The following is a 27,245-nucleotide window of genomic DNA, read 5'->3' as shown; positions in this document are numbered from 1 at the left end:
ACAGAGGGGCTGAAACAGAGGGCGAGAAACAGAGGGGCTGAAACAGAGGGGCTGAAACAGAGGGGCTGATACAGAGGGCGAGAAACAGAGCGGCTGAACCAGAGGGCGAGAAACAGAGGGGCTGAAACAAAGGGGCTGAAACAGTGGGGCTAAAACAGAGGGGCTGAAACAGAGGGCGAGAAATAGAGGGGCTGAAACAGAGGGCGAGAAACAGAGGGGCTGAAACAGAGGGCGAGAAACAGAGGGGCTGAAACAGAGGGGCTGAAACACAGGGGCTGAAACAGAGGGCGAGAAACAGAGGGGCTGAAACAGAGTGCGAGAAACAGAGGGGCTGAAACAGAGGGCGAGAAACAGAGGGGCTGAATCAGAGGGGCTGAAACAGAGGGCGAGAAACAGATGGGCTGAAACAGAGAGCGAGAAACAGAGGGGCTGAAACAGAGGGGCTGAAACAGAGGGTGAGAAACAGAGGGGCTGAAACAGAGGGCGAGAAACAGAGGGGCTGAAACAGAGGGGCTGAAACAGAGGGGCTGAATCAGAGGGGCTGATTCAGAGGGGCTGAATCAGAGGGGCTTAATCAGTGGGGCTGAAACAGAGGGGCTTAATCAGAGGGCGAGAAACAGAGGGGCTGAAACAGAGGGCGAGAAACAGAGGGGCAGAAACAGAGGGCGAGAAACAGAGGAGCAGAAACAGAGGGGCTGAAACAGAGAGCGCGAAACAGAGGGGCTGAAACAGATGGCGAGAAACAGAGGGACTGAAACAGAGTTCGAGAAACAGAGGGGCTGAAACAGAGGGCAAGGAACAGAGGGGCTGAAACAGAGAGGCTGAGACAGAAGGGCAGAAACAGAGGGGCTGAAACAGAGGGCGAGAAACAGAGGGGCTGAATGAGAGGGGCTGAATCAGACGGGCTGAATCAGAGGGGCTGAAACAGAGGGGCTGAAACAGAGGGCGAGAAACAGAGGGGCTGAAACAGAGGGCGAGAAACAGAGGGCGAGGAACAGAGGGGCTGAAAAAGAGGGGCTGAAACAGAGGGGCTGAAACAAAGCGGCTGATGCAGAGGGCGAGAAATAGAGGGGCTGAAACAGAGGGGCTGAAACAGAGGGGCTGAAACAGAGGGCGAGAAACAGAGAGGCTGAAACAGAGGGCGAGAAATGGAGAGGCTGAAACAGAGGGCGAGAAACAGAGGGGCTGAAACAGAGGGGCTGAAACAGAGGGGCTGAAACAGGGGGCTGAAACAGAGGGCGAGAAACAGAGGGACTGAAACAGAGGGGCTGAAACAGAGGGGCTGATACAGAGGGCGAGAAACAGAGCGGATGAACCAGAGGGCGAGAAACAGAGGGGCTGAAACAAAGGGGCTGAAACAGTGGGGCTAAAACAGAGGGGCTGAAACAGAGGGCGAGAAATAGAGGGGCTGAAACAGAGGGCGAGAAACAGAGGGGCTGAAACAGAGGGCGAGAAACAGAGGGGCTGAAACAGAGGGGCTGAAACACAGGGGCTGAAACAGAGGGCGAGAAACAGAGGGGCTGAAACAGAGGGCGAGAAACAGAGGGGCTGAAACAGAGGGCGAGAAACAGAGGGGCTGAATCAGAGGGGCTGAAACAGAGGGCGAGAAACAGATGGGCTGAAACAGAGAGCGAGAAACAGAGGGGCTGAAACAGAGGGGCTGATACAGAGGGTGAGAAACAGAGGGGCTGAAACAGAGGGCGAGAAACAGAGGGGCTGAAACAGAGGGGCTGAAACAGAGGTGCTGAATCAGAGGGGCTGATTCAGAGGGGCTGAATCAGAGGGGCTTAATCAGAGGGGCTGAAACAGAGGGGCTTAATCAGAGGGGCTGAAACAGAGGGCGAGAAACAGAGGGGCAGAAACAGAGGGCGAGAAACAGAGGAGCAGAAACAGAGGGGCTGAAACAGAGAGCGCGAAACAGAGGGGCTGAAACAGATGGCGAGAAACAGAGGGACTGAAACAGAGTTCGAGAAACAGAGGGGCTGAAACAGAGGGCAAGAAACAGAGGGGCTGAAACAGAGAGGCTGAGACAGAAGGGCAGAAACAGAGGGGCTGAAACACAGGGCGAGAAACAGAGGGGCTGAATGAGAGGGGCTGAATCAGACGGGCTGAATCAGAGGGGCTGAAACAGAGGGGCTGAAACAGAGGGCGAGAAACAGAGGGGCTGAAACAGAGGGGGAGAAACAGAGGGCGAGGAACAGAGGGGCTGAAAAAGAGGGGCTGAAACAGAGGGGCTGAAACAAAGCGGCTGATGCAGAGGGCGAGAAATAGAGGGGCTGAAACAGAGGGGCTGAAACAGAGGGGCTGAAACAGAGGGTGAGAAACAGAGAGGCTGAAACAGAGGGCGAGAAACGGAGAGGTTGAAACAGAGGGCGAGAAACAGAGGGGCTGAAACAGAGGGGCTGAAACAGAGGGGCTGAAACAGAGGGTCTGAAACAGAGGGCGAGAAACAGAGAGGCTGAAACAGAGGGCGAGAAACAGAGTGGCTGAAACAGAGGACAAGAAACAGAGGGGCTGAAACAGTGGGGGAGAAACAGAGGGGCTGAAACAGAGGGGCTGAAACAGAGGGGCTGAAACAGAGAGCGAGAAACAGAGGGGCTGAAACAGAGGGCCAGAAACAGAGGGCGAGAAACAGAGGGACTGAAACAGTGGGTCTGAAACAGAGGGGCTGATACAGAGGGCGAGAAACAGAGCGGCTGAAACAGAGGGCGAGAAACAGAGGGGCTGAAACAAAAGGGCTGAAACACTGGGGCTAAAACAGAGGGGCTGAAACAGAGGGCGAGAAATAGAGGGGCTGAAACAGAGGGCGAGAAACAGAGGGGCTGAAACAGAGGGCGAGAAACAGAGGGGCTGAAACAGAGCGCGAGAAACAGAGGGGCTGAAACAGAGGGGCTGAAGCAGAGGGGCTGAAACAGAGCGCGAGAAACAGAGGGGCTGAAACAGAGGGCGAGAAACAGAGGGGCTGAAACAGAGGGGCTGAAACAGAGGGCGAGAAACAGAGGGGCTGATACAGAGAGCGAGAAACAGAGGGGCTGAAACAGAGGGGCTGAAACAGAGGGTGAGAAACAGAGGGGCTGAAACAGAGGGCGAGAAACAGAGGGGCTGAAACAGAGGGGCTGAAACAGAGGGGCTGAATCAGAGGGGCTGATTCAGAGGGGCTGAAACAGAGGGGCTTAATCAGAGGGGCTGAAACAGAGGGCGAGAAACAGAGGGGCTGAAACAGAGGGCGAGAAACAGAGGGGCAGAAAAAGAGGGCGAGAAACAGAGGAGCTGAAACAGAGGGGCTGAAACAGAGAGCGCGAAACAGAGGGGCTGAAAAAAATGGCGAGAAACAGAGGGACTGAAACAGAGGTCGAGAAACAGATGGGCAGAAACAGAGGGCAAGAAACAGAGGGGCTGAAACAGAGGGGCTGAAACAGAAGGGCTGAAACAGAGGGGCTGAAACAGAGGGCGAGAAACAGAGGGGCTGAATCAGAGGGGCTGAATCAGAACGGCTGAAACAGAGGGGCTGAATCAGAGGGGCTGAAACAGAAGGCGAGAAACAGAGGGGCTGAAACAGAGGGCGAGAAACTGAGGGGCAGAAACAGAGGGCGAGAAACAGAGGGGCTGAAACAGAGGGTCTGAAACAGAGGGCGAGAAACAGAGGGGCTGAAACAGAGGGCGAGAAACAGAGGGGCTGAAACAGAGGGGCTGAAACAGAGGGCGAGAAACAGAGGGGCAGAAACTGAGGGCGAGAAACAGAGGGGCTGAAACAGAGGGGCTGAAACAGAGGGTCTGAATCAGAGGGGCTGAAACAGAGGGCGAGAAACAAAGGGGCTGAAACAGCGTGCGAGAAACAGAGGGCGAGAAACAGAGGGGCTGAAACAGAGGGGCTGAAACAGACGGGCTGAAACAGAGAGCCAGAAACAGAGGGCGAGAAACAGAGGGGCTGAAACAGAGGGCGAAAAACAGAGGGGCTGAAACAGAGGGCGAGAAACAGAGGGGCTGAAACAGAGGGGCAGAAACAGAGGGGCTGAAACAGAGGGGCTGAAACAGAGGGCGAGAAACAGAGGGGCTGAATCAGAGGTGCTGAATCAGAGGGACTGAAACAGAGGGGCTGAAACAGTGGGCGAGAAACAAAGGGGCTGAAACAGCGGGCGAGAAACAGACGGCGAGAAACAGAGGGGCTGAAACAGAGGGGCTGAAACAGATGGGCTGAAACAGAGAGCCTGAAACAGAGGGCGAGAAACAGAGGGGCTGAAACAGAGGGCGAAAAACAGAGGGGCTGAAACAGAGGGCGAGAAACAGAGGGTGAGAAACAGAGGGCGAGAAAATGAGTGGATGAAACAGAGGGGCTGAAACAAAGGGGCTGAAATAGAGGGGCTGAAAAAGAGGGGCTGAATCAGAGGGGCTGAAACAGAGTGGCTGAATCAGAGGGGCTGAAACAGAGGACGAGAAACAGAGGGGCTGAAACAGAGGGCGAGAAACAGAGGGGCTGAAACAGAGGGCGAGAAACAGAGGGGCAGAAAAAGAGGGCGAGAAACAGAGGAGCTGAAACAGAGGGGCTGAAACAGAGAGCGCGAAACAGAGGGGCTGAAACAGATGGCGAGAAACAGAGGGACTGAAACAGAGGTCGAGAAACAGAGGGGCTGAAACAGAGGGCAAGAAACAGAGGGGCTGAAACAGAGGGGCTGAAACAGAAGGGCTGAAACAGAGGGGCTGAAACAGAGGGCGAGAAACAGAGGGGCTGAATCAGAGGGGCTGAATCAGAAGGGCTGAAACAGAGGGGCTGAATCAGAGGGGCTGAAACAGAAGGCGAGAAACAGAGGGGCTGAAACAGAGGGCGAGAAACTGAGGGGCAGAAACAGAGGGCGAGAAACAGAGGGGCTGAAACAGAGGGTCTGAAACAGAGGGCGAGAAACAGAGGGGCTGAAACAGAGGGCGAGAAACAGAGGGGCTGAAACAGAGGGGCTGAAACAGAGGGCGAGAAACAGAGGAGCAGAAACTGAGGGCGAGAAACAGAGGGGCTGAAACAGAGGGGCTGAAACAGAGGGTCTGAATCAGAGGGGCTGAAACAGAGGGCGAGAAACAAAGGGGCTGAAACAGAGGGCGAGAAACAGAGGGCGAGAAACAGAGGGGCTGAAACAGAGGGGCTGAAACAGACGGGCTGAAACAGAGAGCCTGAAACAGAGGGCGAGAAACAGAGGGGCTGAAACAGAGGGCGAAAAACAGAGGGGCTGAAACAGAGGGCGAGAAACAGAGGGGCTGAAACAGAGGGGCAGAAACAGAGGGGCTGAAACAGAGGGGCTGAAACAGAGGGCGAGAAACAGAGGGGCTGAATCAGAGGGGCTGAATCAGAGGGACTGAAACAGAGGGGCTGAAACAGTGGGCGAGAAACAAAGGGGCTGAAACAGCGGGCGAGAAACAGACGGCGAGAAACAGAGGGGCTGAAACAGAGGGGCTGAAACAGATGGGCTGAAACAGAGAGCCTGAAACAGAGGGCGAGAAACAGAGGGGCTGAAACAGAAGGCGAAAAACAGAGGGGCTGAAACAGAGGGCGAGAAACAGAGGGTGAGAAACAGAGGGCGAGAAACAGAGTGGATGAAACAGAGGGGCTGAAACAAAGGGGCTGAAATAGAGGGGCTGAAAAAGAGGGGCTGAATCAGAGGGGCTGAAACAGAGTGGCTGAATCAGAGGGGCTGAAACAGAGGGCGAGAAACAGAGGGGCTGAAACAGATGGCGAGAAACACAGCGGCTGAAACAGAGGGGCCTAAACAGAGGGGCTGAAACAGAGGGGCTGAATCCGAGGGCGAGAAACAGAGAGGCTGAAACAGAGGGCGAGAAACAGAGGGTCTGAAACAGAGGGGCTGAATCAGAGGGGCTGATTCAGAGGGGCTGAAACAGTGGGGCTGAATAAGAGGGGCTGAAACTGAGGGCGAGAAACAGAGGGGCTGAAACAAACGGGCTGAAACAGTGGGGCTGAAACAGAGGGGCTGAAACAGAGGGCGAGAAATAGAGGGGCTGAAACAGAGGGCGAGAAACAGAGGGGCTGAAACAGAGGGCCAGAAACAGAGGGGCTGAAACAGAGGGGCTGAAACACAGGGGCTGAAACAGAGGGCGAGAAACAGAGGGGCTGAAAGAGATGGCGAGAAACAGAGGGGCTGAAACAGAGGGCGAGAAACAGAGGGGCTGAATCAGAGGGGCTGAAACAGAGGGCGAGAAACAGAGGGGCTGAAACAGAGGGCGAGAAACAGAGGGGCTGAAACAGAGGTGCTGAAACAGAGGGTGAGAAACAGAGGGGCTGAAACAGAGGGCGAGAAACAGAGGGGCTGAAACAGAGGGGCTGAAACAGAGGGGCTGATTCAGAGGGGCTGAAACAGAGGGGCTGAAACAGAGAGATGCGAAACAGAGGGGCTGAAACAGATGGCGAGAAACAGAGGGACTGAAACAGAGGTCGAGAAACAGAGGGGCTGAAACAGAGGGCAAGAAACAGAGGGGCTGAAACAGAGGGGCTGAAACAGAAGGGCTGAAACAGAGGGGCTGAAACAGAGGGCGAGAAACAGAGGGGCTGAATCAGAGGGGCTGAATCAGAAGGGCTGAAACAGAGGGGCTGAATCAGAGGGGCTGAAACAGAAGGCGAGAAACAGAGGGGCTGAAACAGAGGGCGAGAAACTGCGGGGCAGAAACAGAGGGCGAGAAACAGAGGGGCTGAAACAGAGGGTCTGAAACAGAGGGCGAGAAACAGAGGGGCTGAAACAGAGGGCGAGAAACAGAGGGGCTGAAACAGAGGGGCTGAAACAGAGGGCGAGAAACAGAGGAGCAGAAACTGAGGGAGAGAAACAGAGGGGCTGAAACAGAGGGGCTGAAACAGAGGGTCTGAATCAGAGGGGCTGAAACAGAGGGCGAGAAACAAAGGGGCTGAAACAGCGGGCGAGAAACAGAGGGCGAGAAACAGAGGGGCTGAAACAGAGGGGCTGAAACAGACGGGCTGAAACAGAGAGCCTGAAACAGAGGGCGAGAAACAGAGGGGCTGAAACAGAGGGCGAAAAACAGAGGGGCTGAAACAGAGGGCGAGAAACAGAGGGGCTGAAACAGAGGGGCAGAAACAGAGGGGCTGAAACAGAGGGGCTGAAACAGAGGGCGAGAAACAGAGGGGCTGAATCAGAGGGGCTGAATCAGAGGGACTGAAACAGAGGGGCTGAAACAGTGGGCGAGAAACAAAGGGAATGAAACAGCGGGCGAGAAACAGACGGCGAGAAACAGAGGGGCTGAAACAGAGGGGCTGAAACAGATGGGCTGAAACAGAGAGCCTGAAACAGAGGGCGAGAAACAGAGGGGCTGAAACAGAGGTCGAGAAACAGAGGGTGAGAAACAGAGGGCGAGAAACAGAGTGGATGAAACAGAGGGGCTGAAACAAAGGGGCTGAAACAGAGGGGCTGAATCCGAGTGCGAGAAACAGAGGGGCTGAAACAGAGTGCGAGAAACAGAGGGCGAGAAACAGAGGGACTGAAACAGAGGGGCTGAAACAGAGGGGCTGAAACAGAGGGCGAGAAACAGAGGGGCTGAAACAGAGGGCGAGAAACAGAGGGGTTGAAACAGAGGGCGAGAAACAGAGGGGCTGAAACAGAGGGGCTGAAACAGTGGGGCTGAAACAGAGCGGCTGAAACAGAGGGCGAGAAATAGAGGGGCTGAAACACAGGGCGAGAAACAGAGGGGCTGAAACAGAGGGCGAGAAACAGAGGGGCTGAAACAGAGGGGCTGAAACAGAGGGCGAGAAACAGAGGGGCTGAAACAGAGTGCGAGAAACAGAGGGCGAGAAACAGAGGGACTGAAACAGAGGGGCTGAAACAGAGGGGCTGAAACAGAGGGCGAGAAACAGAGGGGCTGAAACAGAGGGCGAGAAACAGAGGGGTTGAAACAGAGGGCCAGAAACAGAGGGGCTGAAACAGAGGGGCTGAAACAGAGGGGCTGAAACAGAGGGCGAGAAACAGAGGGGCTGAAAGAGATGGCGAGAATCAGAGGGGCTGAAACAGAGGGCGAGAAACAGAGGGGCTGAATCAGAGGGGCTGAAACAGAGGGCGAGAAACAGAGGGGCTGAAACAGAGGGCGAGAAACAGAGGGGCTGAAACAGAGGTGCTGAAACAGACGGTGAGAAACAGAGGGGCTGAAACAGAGGGCGAGAAACAGAGGGGCTGAAACAGAGGGGCTGAAACAGAGGGGCTGATTCAGAGGGGCTGAAAAAGAGGGGCTGAATCAGAGGGGCTGAAACAGAGTGGCTGAATCAGAGGGGCTGAAACAGAGGGCGAGAAACAGAGGGGCTGAAACAGAGGGCGAGAAACAGAGGGGCTGAAACAGAGGGCGAGAAACAGAGGGGCAGAAAAAGAGGGCGAGAAACAGAGGAGCTGAAACAGAGGGGCTGAAACAGAGAGCGCGAAACAGAGGGGCTGAAACAGATGGCGAGAAACAGAGGGACTGAAACAGAGGTCGAGAAACAGAGGGGCTGAAACAGAGGGCAAGAAACAGAGGGGCTGAAACAGAGGGGCTGAAACAGAAGGGCTGAAACAGAGGGGCTGAAACAGAGGGCGAGAAACAGAGGGGCTGAATCAGAGGGGCTGAATCAGAAGGGCTGAAACAGAGGGGCTGAATCAGAGGGGCTGAAACAGAAGGCGAGAAACAGAGGGGCTGAAACAGAGGGCGAGAAACTGAGGGGCAGAAACAGAGGGCGAGAAACAGAGGGGCTGAAACAGAGGGTCTGAAACAGAGGGCGAGAAACAGAGGGGCTGAAACAGAGGGCGAGAAACAGAGGGGCTGAAACAGAGGGGCTGAAACAGAGGGCGAGAAACAGAGGAGCAGAAACTGAGGGCGAGAAACAGAGGGGCTGAAACAGAGGGGCTGAAACAGAGGGTCTGAATCAGAGGGGCTGAAACAGAGGGCGAGAAACAAAGGGGCTGAAACAGCGGGCGAGAAACAGAGGGCGAGAAACAGAGGGGCTGAAACAGAGGGGCTGAAACAGAGAGCCTGAAACAGAGGGCGAGAAACAGAGGGGCTGAAACAGAGGGCGAAAAACAGAGGGGCTGAAACAGAGGGCGAGAAACAGAGGGGCTGAAACAGAGGGGCAGAAACAGAGGGGCTGAAACAGAGGGGCTGAAACAGAGGGCGAGAAACAGAGGGGCTGAATCAGAGGGGCTGAATCAGAGGGACTGAAACAGAGGGGCTGAAACAGTGGGCGAGAAACAAAGGGGCTGAAACAGCGGGCGAGAAACAGACGGCGAGAAACAGAGGGGCTGAAACAGAGGGGCTGAAACAGAGGGGCTGAAACAGAGAGCCTGAAACAGAGGGCGAGAAACAGAGGGGCTGAAACAGAAGGCGAAAAACAGAGGGGCTGAAACAGAGGGCGAGAAACAGAGGGTGAGAAACAGAGGGCGAGAAACAGAGTGGATGAAACAGAGGGGCTGAAACAAAGGGGCTGAAATAGAGGGGCTGAAAAAGAGGGGCTGAATCAGAGGGGCTGAAACAGAGTGGCTGAATCAGAGGGGCTGAAACAGAGGGCGAGAAACAGAGGGGCTGAAACAGATGGCGAGAAACACAGCGGCTGAAACAGAGGGGCTTAAACAGAGGGGCTGAAACAGAGGGGCTGAAACAGTGGGCGAGAAACAAAGGGGCTGAAACAGCGGGCGAGAAACAGACGGCGAGAAACAGAGGGGCTGAAACAGAGGGGCTGAAACAGATGAGCTGAAACAGAGAGCCTGAAACAGAGGGCGAGAAACAGAGGGGCTGAAACAGAGGGCGAGAAACAGAGGGTGAGAAACAGAGGGCGAGAAACAGAGTGGATGAAACAGAGGGGCTGAAACAAAGGGGCTGAAACAGAGGGGCTGAATCCGAGTGCGAGAAACAGAGGGGCTGAAACAGAGTGCGAGAAACAGAGGGCGAGAAACAGAGGGACTGAAACAGAGGGGCTGAAACAGAGGGGCTGAAACAGAGGGCGAGAAACAGAGGGGCTGAAACAGAGGGCGAGAAACAGAGGGGTTGAAACAGAGGGCGAGAAACAGAGGGGCTGAAACAGAGGGGCTGAAACAGTGGGGCTGAAACAGAGCGGCTGAAACAGAGGGCGAGAAATAGAGGGGCTGAAACACAGGGCGAGAAACAGAGGGGCTGAAACAGAGGGCGAGAAACAGAGGGGCTGAAACAGAGGGGCTGAAACAGAGGGGCTGAAACAGAGGGCGAGAAACAGAGGGGCTGAATAAGAGGGCGAGAAACAGAGTGGCTGAAACAGAGGGCGAGAAACAGAGGGGCTGAATCAGAGGAGCTGAAACAGAGGGCGAGAAACAGAGGGGCTGAAACAGAGGGCGAGAAACAGTGGGGCTGAAACAGAGGGGCTGAAACAGAGGGTGAGAAACAGAGGGTCTGAAACAGAGGGCGAGAAACAGAGGGGCTGAAACAGAGGGTCTGAAACAGAGGGGCTGAATCAGAGGGGCTGTTTCAGAGGGGCTGAAACAGTGGGGCTGAATAAGAGGGGCTGAAACAGAGGGCGAGAAACAGAGGGGCTGAAACAAAGGGGCTGAAACAGTGGGGCTGAAACAGAGGGGCTGAAACAGAAGGCGAGAAATAGAGGGGCTGAAACAGAGGGCGAGAAACAGAGGGGCTGAAACAGAGGGCCAGAAACAGAGGGGCTGAAACAGAGGGGCTGAAACAGAGGGGCTGAAACAGAGGGCGAGAAACAGAGGGGCTGAAAGAGATGGCGAGAATCAGAGGGGCTGAAACAGAGGGCGAGAAACAGAGGGGCTGAATCAGAGGGGCTGAAACAGAGGGCGAGAAACAGAGGGGCTGAAATAGAGGGCGAGAAACAGATGGGCTGAAACAGAGGTGCTGAAACAGACGGTGAGAAACAGAGGGGCTGAAACAGAGGGCGAGAAACAGAGGGGCTGAAACAGAGGGGCTGAAACAGAGGGGCTGATTCAGAGGGGCTGAAACAGAGGGGCTGAATCGGAGGGGCTGAAACAGAGGGCGAGAAACAGAGGGGCTGAAACAGAGGGCGAGAAACAGAGGAGCAGAAACAGAGGGCGAGAAACAGAGGGGCTGAAACAGAGGGGCTGAAACAGAGAGTGCGAAACAGAGGGGCTGAAACAGAGGGCGAGAAACAGAGGGGCTGAAACAGAGGGTCTGAAACAGAGGGGCTGAAACAGAGGGCAAGAAACAGAGGGGCTGAAACCAAGTGGCTGAAACAGAAGGGCTGAAACAGAGGGGCTGAAACAGAGGGCGAGAAACAGAGGGGCTGAATTAGAGGGGCTGAATCAGAGGGGCTGAAACAGAGGGGCTGAATCAGAATGGCTGAAACAGAAGGCGAGAAACAGAGGGGCTGAAACATAGGGCGAGAAACAGAGGGGCAGAAACAAAGGGCGAGAAACAGAGGGGCTGAAACAGAGGGGATGAAACAGAGGGCAAGAAACAGAGGGGCTGAAACAGAGGGCGAGAAACAGAGGGACTGAAACTGAGGGGCTGAAACAGAGGGGCTGACACAGAGGGCGAGAAACAGAGGGGCTGAAACAGAGGGGCTGAAACAGAGGGGCTGATTCAGAGGGGCTGAAACACAGGGGCTGAATCGGAGGGGCTGAAACAGAGGGCGAGAAACAGAGGGGCTGAAACAGAGGGCGAGAAACAGAGGAGCAGAAACAGAGGGCGAGAAACAGAGGGGCTGAAACAGAGGGGCTGAAACAGAGAGTGCGAAACAGAGGGGCTGAAACAGAGGGCGAGAAACAGAGGGGCTGAAACAGAGGGTCTGAAACAGAGGGGCTGAAACAGAGGGCAAGAAACAGAGGGGCTGAAACCAAGTGGCTGAAACAGAAGGGCTGAAACAGAGGGGCTGAATCAGAGGGGCTGAAACAGAAGGCGAGAAACAGAGGGGCTGAAACATAGGGCGAGAAACAGAGGGGCAGAAACAAAGGGCGAGAAACAGAGGGGCTGAAACAGAGGGGATGAAACAGAGGGCAAGAAACAGAGGGGCTGAAACAGAGGGCGAGAAACAGAGGGACTGAAACTGAGGGGCTGAAACAGAGGGGCTGAAAAAGAGGGCGAGAAACAGAGGGGCTGAATCAGAGGGGCTGAATCAGAGGGGCTGAAACAGAGGGGCTGAATCAGAGGGGCTGAAACAGAAGGCGAGAAACAGAGGGGCTGAAACATAGGGCGAGAAACAGAGGGGCAGAAACAAAGGGCGAGAAACAGAGGGGCTGAAACAGAGGGGATGAAACAGAGGGCAAGAAACAGAGGGGCTGAAACAGAGGGCGAGAAAGAGAGGGACTGAAACTGAGGGGCTGAAACAGAGGGGCTGACACAGAGGGCGAGAAACAGAGGGGCTGAAACAGAGGGCGACAAACAGAGGGGCTGAAACAAAGGGCGAGAAACAGAGGGGCTGAAACAGAGGGGCTGAACCAGAGGGGCTGAAACAGAGGGGCTGAAACGGAGGGTCTGAAACAGAGGGGCTGGAACAGAGGGGCTGAAACAGAGGGCAAGAAACAGAGGGGCTGAAACAGAGGGGCTGAAACAGATGGGCAGAAACAGAGGGCGAGAAACAGAGGGCGAGAAACAGAGGGGCTGAATCAGAGGGGCTGAAACAGAGGGGCTGAAACAGAGGGGCTGAAACAGAGGGCGAGAAACTAAGGTACTGAATCAGAGGGGCTGAAACAGAGGTGCTGAAACAGAGGGGCTGAAACAGAGGGGCTGAAACAGACGGGCTGAAACAGAGAGCCTGAAACAGAGTGGCTGAAACAGAGGGGCTGAAATAGAGGGTCTGAAACAGAGGGGCTGAATCAGAGGGGCTGAAACAGAGGGGCTGAATCAGAGGTGCTGAAACAGAGGGCGAGAAACAGAGGGGCTGAAACAGAGGGGCTGAATCAGAGGGGTTGAAACAGAGGGGCTGACACAGAGGGCGAGAAACAGAGAGGCTGAAACAGAGGGCGAGAAACAGAGGGGCTGAAACAGGGCCAGAAACAGAGGGGCTGAAACAGAGGGGCTGAAACAGAGGGCGAGAAACAGAGGGGCTGAAACAGATGTGGAGAAACAGAGGGGCTGAAACAGAGGGCGAGAAACAGAGAGGCTGAATCAGAGGGGCTGAAACAGAGGGCGAGAAACAGAGGGGCTGAAACAGAGGGGCTGAAACAGAGGGTCTGAATCAGAGGGGCTGAAACAGAGGGCGAGAAACAAAGGGGCTGAAACAGCGGGCGAGAAACAGAGGGCGAGAAACAGAGGGGCTGAAACAGAGGGGCTGAAACAGACGGGCTGAAACAGAGAGCCTGAAACAGAGGGCGAGAAACAGAGGGGCTGAAACAGAGGGCGAAAAACAGAGGGGCTGAAACAGAGGGCGAGAAACAGAGGGGCTGAAACAGAGGGGCAGAAACAGAGGGGCTGAAACAGAGGGGCTGAAACAGAGGGCGAGAAACAGAGGGGCTGAATCAGAGGGGCAGAATCAGAGGGACTGAAACAGAGGGGCTGAAACAGTGGGCGAGAAACAAAGGGGCTGAAACAGCGGGCGAGAAACAGACGGCGAAAAACAGAGGGGCTGAAACAGAGGGGCTGAAACAGATGGGCTGAAACAGAGAGCCTGAAACAGAGGGCGAGAAACAGAGGGGCTGAAACAGAGGGCGAAAAACAGAGGGGCTGAAACAGAGGGCGAGAAACAGAGGGTGAGAAACAGAGGGCGAGAAACAGAGTGGATGAAACAGAGGGGCTGAAACAAAGGGGCTGAAATAGAGGGGCTGAAAAAGAGGGGCTGAAACAGAGTGGCTGAATCAGAGGGCGAGAAACAGAGTGGCTGAAACAGAGGGCGAGAAACAGAGCGGCTGAAACAGAGGGGCTTAAACAGAGGGTCTGAAACAGATGGGCAGAAACAGAGGGCGAGAAACAGAGGGCGAGAAACAGAGGGGCTGAATCAGAGGGGCTGAAACAGAGGGCGAGAAACAGAGGGGCTGAATCAGAGGGCCTGAATCAGAGGGGCTGAAACAGAGGGGCTGAAACAGAGGGCGAGAAACTAAGGTACTTAATCAGAGGGGCTGAAACAGAGGGGCTGAAACAGAGGGGCTGAAACAGACGGGCTGAAACAGAGAGCCTGAAACAGAGTGGCTGAAACAGAGGGGCTGAAATAGAGGGTCTGAAACAGAGGGGCTGAATCAGAGGGGCTGAAACAGAGGGGCTGAATCAGAGGTGCTGAAACAGAGGGCGAGAAACAGAGGGGCTGAAACAGAGGGGCTGAATCAGAGGGGTTGAAACAGAGGGGCTGACACAGAGGGCGAGAAACAGAGAGGCTGAAACAGAGGGCGAGAAACAGAGGGGCTGAAACAGGGCCAGAAACAGAGGGGCTGAAACAGAGGGGCTGAAACAGAGGGGCTGAAACAGAGGGCGAGAAACAGAGGGGCTGAAACAGATGTGGAGAAACAGAGTGGCTGAAACAGAGGGCGAGAAACAGAGAGGCTGAATCAGAGGGGCTGAAACAGAGGGCGAGAAACAGAGGGGCTGAAACAGAGGGGCTGAAACAGAGGGTCTGAATCAGAGGCGCTGAAACAGAGGGCGAGAAACAAAGGGGCTGAAACAGCGGGCGAGAAACAGAGGGCGAGAAACAGAGGGGCTGAAACAGAGGGGCTGAAACAGACGGGCTGAAACAGAGGGCGAGAAACAGAGGGGCTGAAACAGAGGGCGAAAAACAGAGGGGCTGAAACAGAGGGCGAGAAACAGAGGGGCTGAAACAGAGGGGCAGAAACAGAGGGGCTGAAACAGAGGGGCTGAAACAGAGGGCGAGAAACAGAGGGGCTGAATCAGAGGGGCAGAATCACAGGGACTGAAACAGAGGGGCTGAAACAGTGGGCGAGAAACAAAGGGGCTGAAACAGCGGGCGAGAAACAGACGGCGAGAAACAGAGGGGCTGAAACAGAGGGGCTGAAACAGATGGGCTGAAACAGAGAGCCTGAAACAGAGGGCGAGAAACAGAGGGGCTGAAACAGAGGGCGAAAAACAGAGGGGCTGAAACAGAGGGCGAGAAACAGAGGGTGAGAAACAGAGGGCGAGAAACAGAGTGGATGAAACAGAGGGGCTGAAACAAAGGGGCTGAAATAGAGGGGCTGAAAAAGAGGGGCTGAATCAGAGGGGCTGAAACAGAGTGGCTGAATCAGAGTGGCTGAAACAGAGGGCGAGAAACAGAGGGGCTGAAACAGAGGGCGAGAAACAGAGCGGCTGAAACAGAGGGGCTTAAACAGAGGGGCTGAAACAGAGGGGCTGAATCCGAGGGCGAGAAACAGAGAGGCTGAAACAGAGGGCGAGAAACAGAGGGGCTGAAACAGAAGGCAAGAAACAGAGGGGCTGAAACAGAGGGCGAGAAACAGAGGGGCTGAAACAGAGGGGCTGAAACAGAGGGGCTGAAACAGAGGGCGAGAAACAGAGGGGCTGAAACAGAGGGCGAGAAACAGAGGGGCTGAAACAGAGTGCGAGAAAGAGAGGGCGAGAAACAGAGGGACTGAAACAGAGGGGCTGAAACAGAGGGGCTGAAACAGAGGGCGTGAAACAGAGGGGCTGAAACAGAGGGCGAGAAACAGAGGGGCTGAAACAGAGGGCGAGAAACAGAGGGGCTGAAACAGAGGGGCTGAAACAGTGGGGCTGAAACAGAGCGGCTGAAACAGAGGGCGAGAAATAGAGGGGCTGAAACACAGGGCGAGAAACAGAGGGGCTGAAACAGAGGGCGAGAAACAGAGGGGCTGAAACAGAGGGGCTGAAACAGAGGGGCTGAAACAGAGGGCGAGAAACAGAGGGGCTGAAAAAGAGGGCGAGAAACAGAGTGGCTGAAACAGAGGGCGAGAAACAGAGGGGCTGAATCAGAGACGCTGAAACAGAGGGCGAGAAACAGAGGGGCTGAAACAGAGGGCGAGAAACAGTGGGGCTGAAACAGAGGGGCTGAAACAGAGGGTGAGAAACAGAGGGGCTGAAACAGAGGGCGAGAAACAGAGGGGCTGAAACAGAGGGTCTGAAACAGAGGGGCTGAATCAGAGGGGCTGTTTCAGAGAGGCTGAAACAGTGGGGCTGAATAAGAGGGGCTGAAACAGAGGGCGAGAAACAGAGGGGCTGAAACAAAGGGGCTGAAATAGTGGGGCTGAAACAGAGGGGCTGAAACAGAGGGCGAGAAATAGAGGGGCTGAAACAGAGGGCGAGAAACAGAGGGGCTGAAACAGAGGGCCAGAAACAGAGGGGCTGAAACAGAGGGGCTGAAACAGAGGGGCTGAAACAGAGGGCGAGAAACAGAGGGGCTGAAAGAGATGGCGAGAAACAGAGGGGCTGAAACAGAGGGCGAGAAACAGAGGGGCTGAATCAGAGGGGCTGAAACAGAGGGCGAGAAACAGAGTGGCTGAAACAGAGGGCGAGAAACAGAGGGGCTGAAACAGAGGGGCTGATTCAGAGGGGCTGAAACAGAGGGGCTGAATCGGATAGGCTGAAACAGAGGGCGAGAAACAGAGGGCGAGAAACAGAGGAGCAGAAACAGAGGGCGAGAAACAGAGGGGCTGAAACAGAGGGGCTGAAACAGAGAGTGCGAAACAGAGGGGCTGAAACAGAGGGCGAGAAACAGAGGGGCTGAAACAGAGGGTCTGAAACAGAGGGGCTGAAACAGAGGGCAAGAAACAGAGGGGCTGAAACCGAGTGGCTGAAACAGAAGGGCTGAAACAGAGGGGCTGAAACAGAGGGCGAGAAACAGAGGGGCTGAATCAGAGGGGCTGAATCAGAGGGGCTGAAACAGAGGGGCTGAATCAGAGGGGCTGAAACAGAAGGCGAGAAACAGAGGGGCTGAAACATAGGGCGAGAAACAGAGGGGCAGAAACAAAGGGCGAGAAACAGAGGGGCTGAAACAGAGGGGATGAAACAGAGGGCAAGAAACAGAGGGGCTGAAACAGAGGGCGAGAAACAGAGGGGCTGAAACAGAGGGTGACAAACAGAGGGGCTGAAACAAAGGGCGAGAAACAGAGGGGCTGAAACAGAGGGGCTGAACCAGAGGGGCTGAAACAGAGGGGCTGAAACGGAGGGGCTGAAACAGAGGGGCTGGAACAGAGGGGCTGAAACAGAGGGCAAGAAACAGAGGGGCTGAAACAGAGGGGCTGAAACAGATGGGCAGAAACAGAGGGCGAGAAACAGAGGGCGAGAAACAGAGGGGCTGAATCAGAGGGGCTGAAACAGAGGGCGAGAAACAGAGGGGCTGAATCAGAGGGGCTGAATCAGAGGGGCTGAAACAGAGGGGCTGAAACAGAGGGCGAGAAACTAAGGTACTGAATCAGAGGGGCTGAAACAGAGGGGCTGAAACAGAGGAGCTGAAACAGACGGGCTGAAACAGAGAGCCTGAAACAGAATGGCTGAAACAGAGGGGCTGAAATAGAGGGTCTGAAACAGAGGGGCTGAATCAGAGGTGCTGAAACAGATGTGGAGAAACAGAGGGGCTGAAACAGAGGGGGAGAAACAGAGAGGCTGAATCAGAGGGGCTGAAACAGAGGGCGAGAAACAGAGGGGCTGAAACAGAGGGGCTGAAACAGAGGGTCTGAATCAGAGGGGCTGAAACATAGGGCGAGAAACAAAGGGGCTGAAACAGCGGGCGAGAAACAGAGGGTGAGAAACAGAGGGGCTGAAACAGAGGGGCTGAAACAGACGGGCTGAAACAGAGAGCGAGATACAGAGAGGCTGAAACAGAGGGGCTGAAACAGAGGGGCTGAAACAGAAGGCGAGAAACAGAGGGGCTGAAACAGATGGCGAGAAACAGAGGGGCTGAAACAGAGGGCGAGAAACAGAGGGGCTGAATCAGAGGGGCTGAAACAGAGGGCGAGAAACAGAGGGGCTGAAACAGAGGGGCTGAAACAGAGGGGCTGAAACAGTGGGCGAGAAACAGAGGGGCTGAAACAGAAGGCAAGAAACAGAGGGGCTGAATCAGAGGGGCTGAAACAGAGGGGCTGAAACAGACGGGCTGAAACAGAGAGCCTGAAACAGAGTGGCTGAAACAGAGGGGCTGAAATAGAGGGTCTGAAACAGAGGGGCTGAATCAGAGGGGCTGAAACAGAGGGGCTGAATCAGAGGTGCTGAAACAGAGGGCGAGAAACAGAGGGGCTGAAACAGAGGGGCTGAATCAGAGGGGTTGAAACAGAGGGGCTGACACAGAGGGCGAGAAACAGAGAGGCTGAAACAGAGGGCGAGAAACAGAGGGGCTGAAACAGGGCCAGAAACAGAGGGGCTGAAACAGAGGGGCTGAAACAGAGGGCGAGAAACAGAGGGGCTGAAACAGATGTGGAGAAACAGAGGGGCTGAAACAGAGGGCGAGAAACAGAGAGGCTGAATCAGAGGGGCTGAAACAGAGGGCGAGAAACAGAGGGGCTGAAACAGAGGGGCTGAAACAGAGGGTCTGAATCAGAGGGGCTGAAACAGAGGGCGAGAAACAAAGGGGCTGAAACAGCGGGCGAGAAACAGAGGGCGAGAAACAGAGGGGCTGAAACAGAGGGGCTGAAACAGACGGGCTGAAACAGAGAGCCAGAAACAGAGGGTGAGAAACAGAGGGGCTGAAACAGAGGGCGAAAAACAGAGGGGCTGAAACAGAGGGCGAGAAACAGAGGGGCTGAAACAGAGGGGCAGAAACAGAGGGGCTGAAACAGAGGGGCTGAAACAGAGGGCGAGAAACAGAGGGGCTGAATCAGAGGGGCAGAATCAGAGGGACTGAAACAGAGGGGCTGAAACAGTGGGCGAGAAACAAAGGGGCTGAAACAGCGGGCGAGAAACAGACGGCGAGAAACAGAGGGGCTGAAACAGAGGGGCTGAAACAGATGGGCTGAAACAGAGAGCCTGAAACAGAGGGCGAGAAACAGAGGGGCTGAAACAGAGGGCGAAAAACAGAGGGGCTGAAACAGAGGGCGAGAAACAGAGGGTGAGAAACAGAGGGCGAGAAACAGAGTGGATGAAACAGAGGGGCTGAAACAAAGGGGCTGAAATAGAGGGGCTGAAAAAGAGGGGCTGAAACAGAGTGGCTGAATCAGAGGGCGAGAAACAGAGCGGCTGAAACAGAGGGCGAGAAACAGAGCGGCTGAAACAGAGGGGCTTAAACAGAGGGTCTGAAACAGATGGGCAGAAACAGAGGGCGAGAAACAGAGGGCGAGAAACAGAGGGGCTGAATCAGAGGGGCTGAAACAGAGGGCGAGAAACAGAGGGGCTGAATCAGAGGGGCTGAATCAGAGGGGCTGAAACAGAGGGGCTGAAACAGAGGGCGAGAAACTAAGGTACTGAATCAGAGGGGCTGAAACAGAGGGGCTGAAACAGAGGGGCTGAAACAGACGGGCTGAAACAGAGAGCCTGAAACAGAGTGGCTGAAACAGAGGGGCTGAAATAGAGGGTCTGAAACAGAGGGGCTGAATCAGAGGGGCTGAAACAGAGGGGCTGAATCAGAGGTGCTGAAACAGAGGGCGAGAAACAGAGGGGCTGAAACAGAGGGGCTGAATCAGAGGGGTTGAAACAGAGGGGCTGACACAGAGGGCGAGAAACAGAGAGGCTGAAACAGAGGGCGAGAAACAGAGGGGCTGAAACAGGGCCAGAAACAGAGGGGCTGAAACAGAGGGGCTGAAACAGAGGGGCTGAAACAGAGGGCGAGAAACAGAGGGGCTGAAACAGATGTGGAGAAACAGAGTGGCTGAAACAGAGGGCGAGAAACAGAGAGGCTGAATCAGAGGGGCTGAAACAGAGGGCGAGAAACAGAGGGGCTGAAACAGAGGGGCTGAAACAGAGGGTCTGAATCAGAGGGGCTGAAACAGAGGGCGAGAAACAAAGGGGCTGAAACAGCGGGCGAGAAACAGAGGGCGAGAAACAGAGGGGCTGAAACAGAGTGGCTGAAACAGACGGGCTGAAACAGAGAGCGAGAAACAGAGGGGCTGAAACAGAGGGCGAAAAACAGAGGGGCTGAAACAGAGGGGCTGAAACAGAGGGGCAGAAACAGAGGGCGAGAAACAGAGGGGCTGAAACAGAGGGGCTGAAACAGAGGGCAAGAAACAGAGGGGCTGAAACAGAGGGGCTGAAACAGAGGGCAAGAAACAGAGGGGCTGAAACAGAGGGCGAGAAACAGAGGGGCTGAAACAGAGGGGCTGAAACAGAGGGGCTGAAACAGAGGGCGAAAAACAGAGGAGCTGAAACAAAGGGCGAGAAACAGAGAGGCGGAAACAGAGGGGCAGAAACAGAGGGGCTGAAACAGAGGGGCTGAATCGGAGGGGCTGAAACAGAGGGGCTGAAACAGAGGGGCTGAAACAGAGGGCAAGAAACAGAGGGGCTGAAACAGAGGGGCTGAAACAGAGGGGCAGAAACAGAGGGCGAGAAACAGAGGGGCTGAATCAGAGGGGCTGAATCAGAGGGGCTGAAACAGAGGGGCTGAAACAGAGGGCGAGAAACAGAGGGGCTGAATCAGAGGGGCTGAATCAGAGGGACTGAATCAGAGGGGCTGAAACAGAGGGGCTGAAACAGACGGGCTGAAACAGAGAGCCTGAAACAGAGGGGCTGAAACAGAGGGGCTGAAATAGAGGGGCTGAAACAGAGGGGCTGAAACAGAGGGCGAGAAACTAAGGTACTGAATCAGAGGGGCTGAAACAGAGGGGCTGAATCAGAGGGGCTGAAACAGAGGGGCTGAATCAGAGGGGCTGAAACAGAGGGGCTGAAACAGAGGGCGAGAAACAGAGAGGCTGAAACAGAGGGCGAGAAACAGAGGGGCTGAAACAGAGGGCGAGAAACAGAGGGGCTGAAACAGAGGTGCTGAAACAGAGGGGCTGAAACAGAGGGCGAGAAACAGAGGGGCTGAAACAGAGGGGCTGAAACAGAGGGCGAGAAACAGAGAGGCTGAAACAGAGGGCGAGAAATAGAGAGGCTGAAACAGAGGGCGAGAAACAGAGGGGCTGAAACAGAGGGCGAGAAACAGAGGGGCTGAAACAGAGGTGCTGAAACAGAGGGGCTGAAACAGAGGGCGAGAAACAGAGGGGCTGAAACAGAGGGGCTGAAACAGAGGGCGAGAAACAGAGAGGCTGAAACAGAGGGCGAGAAACAGAGGGGCTGAAACAGAGGGCGAGAAACAGAGGGGCTGAAACAGAGGGCGAGAAACAGAGGGGCTGAAACAGAGGGCGAGAAACAGAGGGGCTGAAACAGAGGTGCTGAAACAGAGGGGCTGAAACAGAGGGCGAGAAACAGAGGGGCTGAAACAAAGGGCGAGAAACAGAGGGGCGGAAACAGAGGGGCAGAAACAGAGGGGCTGAAACAAAGGGCGAGAAACAGAGAGGCGGAAACAGAGGGGCAGAAACAGAGGGGCTGAAACAGAGGGGCTGAATCGGAGGGGCTGAAACAGAGGGGCTGAAACAGAGGGGCTGAAACAGAGGGCAAGAAACAGAGGGGCTGAAACAGAGGGGCTGAAACAGAGGGGCAGAAACAGAGGGCGAGAAACAGAGGGGCTGAATCAGAGGGGCTGAATCAGAGGGGCTGAAACAGAGGGGCTGAAACAGAGGGCGAGAAACAGAGGGGCTGAATCAGAGGGGCTGAATCAGAGGGACTGAATCAGAGGGGCTGAAACAGAGGGGCTGAAACAGACGGGCTGAAACAGAGAGCCTGAAACAGAGGGGCTGAAACAGAGGGGCTGAAATAGAGGGGCTGAAACAGAGGGGCTGAAACAGAGGGCGAGAAACTAAGGTACTGAATCAGAGGGGCTGAAACAGAGGGGCTGAATCAGAGGGGCTGAAACAGAGGGGCTGAATCAGAGGGGCTGAAACAGAGGGGCTGAAACAGAGGGCGAGAAACAGAGGGGCTGAAACAGAGGGCGAGAAACAGAGGGGCTGAAACAGAGGGGCTGAAACAGAGGGGCTGAAACAGAGGGCCAGAAACAGAGGGGCTGAAACAGAGGGCGAGAAACAGAGGGGCTGAAACAGAGGGCGAGAAACAGAGGGGCTGAAACAGAGGGCGAGAAACAGAGGGGCTGAAACAGAGGTGCTGAAACAGAGTGGCTGAAACAGAGGGCGAGAAACAGAGGGGCTGAAACAAAGGGCGAGAAACAGAGGGGCGGAAACAGAGGGGCAGAAACAGAGGGGCTGAAACAAAGGGCGAGAAACAGAAGGGCTGAAACAGAGGGGCTGAACCAGAGGGGCTGCAACAGAGGGGCTGAAACGGAGGGGCTGAAACAGAGGGGCTGGAACAGAGGGGCTGAAGCAGAGGGCAAGAAACAGAGGGGCTGAAACAGAGGGGCTGAAACAGATGGGCAGAAACAGAGGGCGAGAAACAGAGGGCGAGAAACAGAGGGGCTGAATCAGAGGGGGTGAAACAGAGGGGCTGAAACAGAGGGCGAGAAACAGAGGGGCTGAAACAGAGGGCGAGAAACAGAGGGGCTGAAACAGAGGGCGAGAAACAGAGAGGCTGAATCACAGGGGCTGAAACAGAGGGCGAGAAACAGAGGGGCTGAAACAGAGGGCGAGAAACAGAGGGGCTGAAACAGAGGTGCTGAAACAGAGGGTGAGAAACAGAGGGGCTGAAACAGAGGGCGAGAAACAGAGGGGCTGAAACAGAGGGCCTGAAACAGAGGGGCTGATTCAGAGGGGCTGAAACAGAGGGGCTGAATCAGAGGGGCTGAAACAGAGGGCGAGAAACAGAGGGGCTGAAACAGAGGGCGAGAAACAGAGGAGCAGAAACAGAGGGTGAGAAACAGAGGGGCTGAAACAGAGGGGCTGAAACAGAGAGTGCGAAACAGAGGGGCTGAAACAGAGAGCGAGAAACAGAGGGGCTGAAACAGAGGTCGAGAAACAGAGGGGCTGAAACAGAGGGCAAGAAACAGAGGGGCTGAAACCGAGTGGCTGAAACAGAAGGGCTGAAACAGAGGGGCTGAAAGAGAGGGCGAGAAACAGAGGGGCTGAATCAGAGGGGCTGAATCAGAGGGGCTGAAACAGAGGGCCTGAATCAGAGGGGCTGAAACAGAAGGCGAGAAACAGAGGGGCTGAAACAGAGGGCGAGAAACAGAGGGGCAGAAACAGAGAGCGAGAAACAGTGGGGCTGAAACAGAGGGCCTGAAACAGAGGGCAAGAAACAGAGGGGCTGAAACAGAGGGCGAGAAACAGAGGGGCTGAAACAGTGGGGCTGAAGCAGAGGGGCTGAAACAGAGGGCGAGAAACAGAGGGGCTGAAACAAAGGGCGAGAAACAGAGGGGCTGAAACAGAGGGGCAGAAACAGAGGGGCTGAAACAGAGGGGCTGAATCGGATGGGCTGAAACAGAGGGGCTGAAACAGAGGGGCTGAAACAGAGGGGCTGAAAAAGAGGGCAAGAAACAGAGGGGCTGAAACAGAGGGGCTGAAACAGAGGGGCAGAAACAGAGGGCGAGAAACAGAGGGGCTGAATCAGAGGGGCTGCATCAGAGGGGCTGAATCAGAGGGGCTGAAACAGAGGAGCTGAAACAGAGGGCGAGAAACTAAGGTACTGAATCAGAGGGGCTGAAACAGAGGGGCTGAAACAGAGGGGCTGAAACAGAGGGGCTGAAACAGAGAGCCTGAAACAGAGTGGCTGAAACAGAGGGGCTGAAATAGAGGGTCTGAAACAGAGGGGCTGAATCAGAGGGGCTGAAACAGAGGGGCTGAATCAGAGGGGCTGAAACAGAGGGCGAGAAACAGAGGGGCTGAAACAGAGGGGCTGAATCAGAGGGGCTGAAACAGAGGGGCTGAAACAGAGGGCGAGAAACAGAGAGGCTGAAATAGAGGGTCTGAAACAGAGGGGCTGATTCAGAGGGGCTGAAACAGAGGGGCTGAAACAGAGGGGCTGAAACAGAGGGCGAGAAACAGAGGGGGTGAAACAGATGGCGAAAAAACAGAGGGGCTGAAACAGAGGGCGAGAAACAGAGGGGCTGAATCAGAGGGGCTGAAACAGAGGGCGAGAAACAGAGGGGCTGAAACAGAGGGCGAGAAACAGAGGGGCTGAAACAGAGGTGCTGAAACAGAGGGTGAGAAACAGAGGGGCTGAAACAGAGGGCGAGAAACAGAGGGGCTGAAACAGAGGGGCTGAAACAGAGGGGCTAATTCAGAGGGGCTGAAACAGAGGGGCTGAAACAGAGGGGCTGAAACAGAGGGCGAGAAACAGAGCGGCTGAAACAGAGGGCGAGAAACAGAGGAGCAGAAGCAGAGGGCGAGAAACAGAGGGGCTGAAACAGAGGTGCTGAAACAGAGAGTGCGAAACAGAGGGGCTGAAACAGAGGGCGAGAAACAGAGGGGCTGAAACAGAGGGCGAGAAACAGAGGGGCTGAAACAGAGGGCAAGAAACAGAGGGGCTGAAACCGAGTGGCTTAAACAGAAGGGCTGAAACAGAGGGGCTGAAACAGAGGGCGAGAAACAGAGGGGCTGAATCAGAGGGGCTGAATCAGAGGGGCTGAAACAGAGGGGCTGAATCAGAGGGGCTGAAACAGAAGGCGAGAAACAGAGGGGCTGAAACAGAGGGCGAGAAACAGAGGGGCAGAAACAGAGGGCGAGAAACAGAGGGGCTGAAACAGAGGGGCTGAAACAGAGGGCAAGAAACAGAGGGGCTGAAACAGAGGGCGAGAAACAGAGGGGCTGAAACAGAGGTGCTGAAACAGAGGGGCTGAAACAGAGGGCGAGAAACAGAGGGGCTGAAACAGAGGGGCTGAAACAGACGGGCTGAAACAGAGGGGCTGAATCGGAGGGGCTGAAACAGAGGGGCTGAAACAGAGGGCAAGAAATAGAGGGGCTGAAACAGAGGGGCTGAAACAGAGGGGCAGAAACAGAGGGCGAGAAACAGAGGGGCTGAATCAGAGGGGCTGAATCAGAGGGGCTGAAACAGAGGGGCTGAAACAGAGGGCGAGAAACAGAGGGGCTGAATCAGAGGGGCTGAATCAGAGGGGCTGAAACAGAGGGGCGGAAACAGAGGGCGAGAAACAGAGGGGCTGAAACAGAGGGCGAGAAACAGAGGGGCTGAAACAGACGGGCTGAAACAGAGAGCCTGAAACAGAGGGGCTGAAACAGAGGGGCTGAAATAGAGGGGCTGAAACAGAGGGGCTGAAACAGAGGGCGTGAAACTAAGGTACTGAATCAGAGGGGCTGAAACAGAGGGGCTGAAACAGAGGGCGTGAAACTAAGTGACTGAATCAGAGGGGCTGAAACAGAGGGGCTGAAACAGACTGGCTGAAACAGAGAGCCTGAAACAGAGTGGCTGAAACAGAGGGGCTGAAATAGAGGGTCTGAAACAGAGGGGTTGATTCAGAGGGGCTGAAACAGAGGGGCTGAATCAGAGGGGCTGAAACAGAGGGGCTGAAACAGAGGGCGAGAAACAGAGAGGCTGAAATAGAGGGCGAGAATCAGAGGGGCTGAAACAGAGGGCGAGAAACAGAGGGGCTGAAACAGAGGGGCTGAAACAGAGGGGCTGAAACAGAAGGCGAGAAACAGAGGGGCTGAAACAGATGGCGAGAAACAGAGGGGCTGAAACAGAGGGCGAGAAACAGAGGGGCTGAATCAGAGGGGCTGAAACAGAGGGCGAGAAACAGAGGGGCTGAAACAGAGGGGCTGAAACAGAGGGGCTGAAACAGTGGGCGAGAAACAGAGGGGCTGAAACAGAGGGCGAGAAACAGAGGGGCTGAATCAGAGGGGCTGAAACTGAGGGCGAGAAACAGAGGGGCTGAAACAGAGGTGCTGAAGCAGAGGGGCTGAAACAGAGGGGCTGAAACAGAGGGCGAGAAACAGAGAGGCTGAAACAGAGGGCGAGAAACAGATTGGCTGAAACAGAGGGCAAGAAACAGAGGGGCTGAAACAGAGGGCGAGAAACAGAGGGGCTGAAACAGAGGGGCTGAAACAGAGGGGCTGAAACAGAGAGCGAGAAACAGAGGGGCTGAAACAGAGGGCCAGAAACAGAGGCGCTGAAACCGAGTGGCTGAAACAGAAGGGCTGAAACAGATGGGCTGAAACAGAGGGCGAGAAACAGAGGGGCTGAAACAGAGGGCCTGAATCAGAGGGGCTGAAACAGAGGGGATGAAACAGAGGGCAAGAAACAGAGGGGCTGAAACAGAGGGCGAGAAACAGAGGGGCTGAAACTGAGGGGCTGAAACAGAGGGGCTGAAACAGAGGGGATGAAACAGAGTGCGAGAAACAGAGGGGCAGAAACAAAGGGCGAGAAACAGAGGGGCTGAAACAGAGGGGATGAAACAGAGGGCAAGAAACAGAGGGGCTGAAACAGAGGGCGAGAAACAGAGGGGCTGAAACTGAGGGGCTGAAACAGAGGGGCTGAAACAGAGGGCGAGAAACAGAGGGGCTGAAACAGAGGGCGACAAACAGAGGGGTTGAAACAAAGGGCGAGAAACAGAGGGGCTGAAACAGAGGGGCTGAACCAGAGGGGCTGCAACAGAGGGGCTGAAACGGAGGGGCTGAAACAGAGGGGCTGGAACAGAGGGGCTGAAACAGAGGGCAAGAAACAGAGGGGCTGAAACAGAGGGGCTGAAATAGATGGGCAGAAACAGAGGGCGAGAAACAGAGGGCGAGAAACAGAGGGGCTGAATCAGAGGGGGTGAAACAGAGGGGCTGAAACAGAGGGCGAGAAACAGAGGGGCTGAAACAGATGTGGAGAAACAGAGGGGCTGAAACAGAGGGCGAGAAACAGAGAGGCTGAATCACAGGGGCTGAAACAGAGGGCGAGAAACAGAGGGGCTGAAACAGAGGGCGAGAAACAGAGGGGCTGAAACAGAGGTGCTGAAACAGAGGGTGAGAAACAGAGGGGCTGAAACAGAGGGCGAGAAACAGAGGGGCTGAAACAGAGGGCGAGAAACAGAGGAGCAGAAACAGAGGGTGAGAAACAGAGGGGCTGAAACAGAGGGGCTGAAACAGAGAGTGCGAAACAGAGGGGCTGAAACAGAGAGCGAGAAACAGAGGGGCTGAAACAGAGGTCGAGAAACAGAGGGGCTGAAACAGAGGGCAAGAAACAGAGGGGCTGAAACCGAGTGGCTGAAACAGAAGGGCTGAAACAGAGGGGCTGAAAGAGAGGGCGAGAAACAGAGGGGCTGAATCAGAGGGGCTTAATCAGAGGTGCTGAAACAGAGGGCCTGAATCAGAGGGGCTGAAACAGAAGGCGAGAAACAGAGGGGCTGAAACAGAGGGCGAGAAACAGAGGGGCAGAAACAGAGAGCGAGAAACAGTGGGGCTGAAACAGAGGGCCTGAAACAGAGGGCAAGAAACAGAGGGGCTGAAACAGAGGGCGAGAAACAGAGGGGCTGAAACAGTGGG

Source organism: Chiloscyllium punctatum, unplaced genomic scaffold (assembly GCF_047496795.1).
Source record: "Chiloscyllium punctatum isolate Juve2018m unplaced genomic scaffold, sChiPun1.3 scaffold_54, whole genome shotgun sequence".
Lineage (NCBI taxonomy): Eukaryota > Metazoa > Chordata > Chondrichthyes > Orectolobiformes > Hemiscylliidae > Chiloscyllium > Chiloscyllium punctatum.
The sequence above is the reverse complement of the archived record's forward strand: the minus strand, read 5'-3'. Positions refer to the sequence as shown.